We start from the raw sequence: 6,000 nt of genomic DNA, 5'->3' as shown, positions 1-6,000 counted from the left end.
CTAGTTGTCCTTCACGGGAGACGTATATCGATATAAAATCGATTTGAAACGCAAAAATCGATTGTGTCAATATTAAGGATTTGCACCTTGTATTTAAGGACGACAAACTTTATATGAAAGTGTTTTTAGCACGTGTATTAGTAAAGAAATGTTAACCGTCAGTCCGGTTCTTCAAACATGCGTCAGCTCTGCCCTCTGCAGCGCGAGCGCGCTTCCATGACTCCTCCTCTCTCAGCCGGTAGCGGCTGGAGGGAGATGAGCAGCGGTCTGCAGGAGACGAGGGCGGCTTCACCCACAGGTGCTTTCCCCGTGCGCTGTCGATTTTTCATTCAGAGAAAATGACTTTCCTTTCCCCGTCATGATATCTACTGTATGTGAACGCAGCATCAGCCTCACGTATCCAGCTGGAGAGCAGATGAGGTGAGGTGAATTATCACGACGGGAGTAAAGTAAAAAACAAAACAGAAATTCAACTAACGTTAGTCTAACGTAGTTTTAAAATGTTTTTCCAGATGTTTTCATGTATGAAAAGACCCTACATGAACACTGTAGGTGGACTATTTGATTACTATCAGCAGATTATTTAAACAGCGTTTGTAGAGGAATGATTCTGTCCCAAACTGTTTGATCACTATCAGCTGTCTGATCACTATCAGCTGCCTGATCAATATCAGCTGTTTGATCACTATCAGCTGTCTGATCACTATCAGCTGTTTGATCACTATCAGCTGTTTGATCACTATCAGCTGTCTGATCAATATCAGCTGTTTGATCACTATCAGCTGTTTGATCACTATCAGCTGTTTGATCACTATCAGCTGTCTGATCACTATCAGCTGTTTGATCACTATCAGCTGTTTGATCACTATCAGCTGTCTGATCACTATCAGCTGCCTGATCAATATCAGCTGTTTGATCACTATCAGCTGTCTGATCAATATCAGCTGTTTGATCACTATCAGCTGTTGGATCTCTGTATTATTGATCCACAGTTTATACTGAAAATGAGTACAGAAGCAGCAGGTTAAACCACTGTTCATATAACTTGAATAGAAGTTGCTTTATTATATTTTTTGTTAAATATTGCACTGCCTTGTATCTTGAGAACTGAAGCAGCAGGTCCTGCAGTTGCACTTTTTATTATTTTCAAATAAAAGGTGTATGTATTTGCCATTAATCGTTGTTTACTTGTTTATATCCATAATTAATTTATCCCTGATTCACTTACAAGAAAAACTTTGAGGAATCCTAACCTGTACTGTCCAGTATCAGATACTTATTTCACAGTCACACTGACTGAATTTTTGGCAAAAAAAGTTACTGTATCAATTTCAAATCATTGAATCATATCTTATCGCTCTAGATGAGCTAAATATCATCCTGAATCGTATCGGAACCATGGAAATCGTATCGTATGGTAATTTTAAATCATTTGGTAAGCTGTAACAAATACTTAACAGAGTATATAAAATGTTATAATGTGTACAACAATAAACTGTTAAAATAACACAAATTATAGTATTACTAATAATTAGTGAATATCTGTATCATTTTATTGTTTGATAACAGTAAAATAATTATTAACTAAAGTTTAATTAACTGTCCATTTACCATTTATTAATGATGGTTATTATAAAGTGTTTTTGCATTTAACGTGCAATGAGTAAACCGAATATCAACATTACAGAAAGTTTAAGAGACACTGGATTATTTATCACTACAAAACATAAAAACAATAATTAGACTCAAAGTCTTCCATAGACCAGATTAGAAATGAACACAGCATGGCTAACTAATGTGTTACAATGGATCAATAAACACAACAGTGCATTATGTCTTTCATGGGGTAACTTACTTCCAGACTAGAATTAGGCTGAGTATGTTTACTTTTCAAATAGGCATTTCTCTGCTTGACTGTGCTCTGTCGGCTTTCCAGTTATAAAAGGTTAATCATAATTATAGTCTATGACATATTTCAGTGACATATCTTCCACGAGTGGGTGGAGACATTGATCCATGGCCACATCTATCTGCACCACCTCTCTTCCTCAGAAAACATTCTGACATTATTGCTCAGTGTTTCTCAGGAACTCTGGAACTTGCTGGAGCTTGATTGTGTCCAACGGCGCTTTTACAAAGCAAAAGTAAGGCATGGCAAAGTGCAAAAGAACATTAAGACATAATTAAAACAGTTATAAAATCATAAAAACGTTGAGGATTAGAAAATAAAAACAAGCTAAAAATAAAAGCTAGGATAGAAGCTAAAATAGAGTAAGAACTGATTTTCTCAGTTAAAGCCTGGTAAAGTTTATATAGAGTGTGAAGTGCTACAAGAGTAAAAGTGAAGACTGTGGCAACAGCAAATGAAGGTTTGTGAGATGTGGATGGACAGTACCAGGGACACAGAATTTTGTACTAAAAAGGCCGCAACTTTGGAAGATGGTTTAAAATTTCAAGGAAAAGAGGAGGAAATATTCTTAAGATTGTCTCATTGACTACACAATCACATGTTTTAAGGGGAAATATGCAGATAGAAACATGTGTAGGAAACAAAATATATAAAAATTACAACTTCATGAATAGATTTGCAGGTAACACTTTATAATAACCATCATTAATAAATTAAACTTTAGTTAATAAGTATTTTACTGTTAACAAACAACCAAATGATAATTAATAACGTTTACTAATTAATGTTATAATTTATGTTATTTTATCATTAGTTTGTGTAATATGAGATAAGTTGTTTATAGCTGATAGGAGACGATAACAATTACATTCTGATTATATTCCTAAACTATTTATTGACAGATTATTGTAGCACATATTATAACATTGTATATACTATATTAAGTATTTGTTAATGGTTACCAAAGGATTTGTAAACTTTAAAGAAATAGTTTGTAAAACGTCTCTAAGCATTACATAGATCAATGGATCTCAAACTGTGGTACGTACGCGAGCTCTCTGTAGTGGTACGCAGAGGAATCTCTGAAATATTTTTAAAAAATCAATAAGAAATAGGGCTGACCCATAAATCTCATTTTCTTCGTCATCATATGAACATGCGCGATGAACACATCGCAAAACGCTGTCTGGAACGCGATGAATCAGAACAATCATTATATTTAGGGATGGTTAACGCTGCATCCTCTCCTCTGCTGCGCTGTGTCGGAGCTCAGTCAGTCTGTGAACGGCTGATCAGAGGCCGCGGTGGAGACGGCTACAACTCCTCGTAAGTTCAATAAAACGTTGCAAGTGTAAGGCCAAGACACGTTATCATTACACCTGTTCAACAAGCATAAACATGACGAAACTGTTAAAGGAAAGCAACGTTTCAATCTGCTCTGCCCGCAGTCTGTCATCCACCACCGCTTTAGACAGGCACAGCGCGTTAGCTCGGCGGCTAACAGTGAACTGTAAACAGGTTTAAGTTATTTAGTTGAGTTGTGACTGACTTTAGTTCCCTGGTCAGCAGTGATCCAGTGTTTGTGTCCGGGGAGTTTATTTTGAAGGAACGGAAGGCGTGAAGCGGTGATGCACTTTCAACCTCTGTGTTATTAATTTATTATCTTCATAAAGTATCAGAGCAACATAACCCTTGGCTATACCAGCTAAAACTAAAGCTGGCAGTAGGCTGTGTAGTCGGACTGGTTAGGTTAGTTTGTCACATATCTTACTTGTAAACTCATCAGCTGGCTGAAACCAAACAGCTCCTCTTCCCTCTATCAGCCCTAATGTTACCTGCAGCAGAGGGAGGACAGAGGACAGAGGAGAGAGGACAGAGGAGAGAGGACAGAGGACAGAGGAGAGAGGACAGGAGGACAGAGGAAAGGAGGAAGGACTGATACTGACTGAAGTCTGTGTTCTTCAGTCTTTATAAACTTCATTTAGTATTTTCATGTCAGGAATATGATTTATTTTATTAACATGTTAGATTTGTTTCCAGTGAGATATTAAGGAGTTTATGTGGTGGCTTTGCTGTTGTAAACATTACTGTTGCTGCTCTAGAAACAACATTTAGCCTGGTTATATATAAAATACAGTATATGTATATGTATAGCTAATATGCACACTTCAATATTTGTTTATTTATCACAAGTCATATCGTCATCGCAATATTGAACAGTGTTATCGCACATCGCAGATGTTCCTCATATCGTGCAGGCCTAGTGTGAGAGGCTAACCCTTGCGTAGTATGAGAGTTGTGTGAGAGTTTAAGTGCCATATAGGGTAGGCCTCCGCTAATGTATTTTAACATCGGTCATAATGGTGGTACTTGGAGAGCCAAATATTTTCTGAGGTGGTATTTGGTGAAAAAAGTTTGAGAACCACTGCTCTAGATAATTTCAGGGTTGCATGTGTGAAAGGTGCTTTGGAGGAAGAGGGCCAATTCAGGATTGGTTTTGAATCCTTTCAAATCCCGCAATTCTCTTCATCTGTTGAATGACCAAGGTTGACTCATGTTCTTCGGCCTATTCTTTTCCTATTCTCTTTGCTGATCCTGCCCCGTATCAGCCATAACCACAAAAAATAACATCAAAAATAAAGTTCTCTAAAGAAAAGTCCCATCCTGCTTCCTTTTAACTGGCTAATGTACTACTCACTGCGAGCGAAACTGGACCCGGTGCCAGGCATTAAGAATAACTGTATAGAAATAGCCAATCTTCTTTCTGATCTTGTTTAGTTATGTAGGTCATATAGAGACATCTGTTTTAAATTTGGACTGTTTTATAACCAGATAAAAACTCCTTGTACTCGTTTTACCTTAAAAGTCATTAAGGTGAATAATAACTATTGGCAACTAGATGGGTGGCAAACATTGAACTTCCAGCAATTATACTGCACGTCTGGTCAACAGATAATACTTAATACTTTACAAACCATGGCCTAAACAAAGAAACATGACTGCAGTATTCTGTGGGCTGTCACACATTGGTATAATCTTGCCAGTGCAATGTCAGGCATCAGGAGGGGTTATCGCTTTTTTGTTTTGTTTTAGCATTTTATCAGAACTAATATTATTAGTTGACTGTCTCATGTTTATATTAGACCTGTCCAGGGTGTACCCTTCCTTCGCCCAATGTCAGCTGGGATCGGCTCCAGCCCCCTGAATAGGATAAGCGGTTACAGATAATGGATGGATGTCTCACTTTTAACATTGGAAAAGCTGGTTTGTCTTTATCAAATGATCTAATGTTGTCTTAAGGCATCACTATTTGCGTCACATTACTGTCAGTGTTAGGGTTAGCAAGCCAAAAACGGTTGCTGTTGACATCTGCAGCGTAGTGGATTATCCTTACCATTTCTGTGCCAAGTATCCCTATTATTGTTCAATGTTTCTCAGGAACTTGTTTGATCAACCGTGGGAAAACAACAAACGTTCTGTTCACATAACTGAGATATGGAGTATCGCCAGTCACAGGTAATTAAAAATAACATTGAGCAGATTCAGGGTGGATGATCACGTATGTGCTGCCAGATTGTGCAACTGTCAGTTAGGCTCATCATATCCACCCAGGTTGCCCCACCACATCCTGCAGTCTGAGAGACATGTAAAAGTTTCCTCTTTTACATGGTATATTTGTTTTGTTTTTCATGAGAGAATTCCTTAGTCTGGTTATTGTTGTCAGCTGAAAATCACAACCAACACATTTAAAAAAAAATAAAAATGTTTATTGGCATTTGCATGAACATACAATTGTGTCAGAGCATTTATAAAGTGAAAAGGCATATATTCCCTTTATACAAGGACATTATAAGAGTGGCAATTGACATATTGCTAATCACCAAAACAACTTACACAACTAAGAAAACTAAATTAAGGCAACCATTACCCACGCCACAGCAAACACAATATTGATTGAATATTGCGTTGACTGTCTCATGTTTACATTAGACCTGTCCAGGGTGTACCCTGCCTTCGCCCAATGTCAGCTGGGTTCGGCTCCAGCCCCCTGCGACCCTGAATAGGATAAGCGGTTACAGATAATGGATGGA

The 6,000-nt window shown here is 37.7% G+C and overlaps 1 pseudogene; it reads left to right on the top strand.

Annotated features, from left to right (window-relative positions):
* LOC141764595 (arachidonate 12-lipoxygenase, 12R-type-like) overlaps positions 1-6,000 on the top strand; it is a 66,872-nt pseudogene continuing 60,872 nt past the window's right edge.

Source organism: Sebastes fasciatus, chromosome 3 (assembly GCF_043250625.1).
Source record: "Sebastes fasciatus isolate fSebFas1 chromosome 3, fSebFas1.pri, whole genome shotgun sequence".
NCBI classification, from domain to species: Eukaryota; Metazoa; Chordata; class Actinopteri; order Perciformes; family Sebastidae; genus Sebastes; species Sebastes fasciatus.
This window is presented reverse-complemented; position numbering and strand designations above follow the sequence as displayed.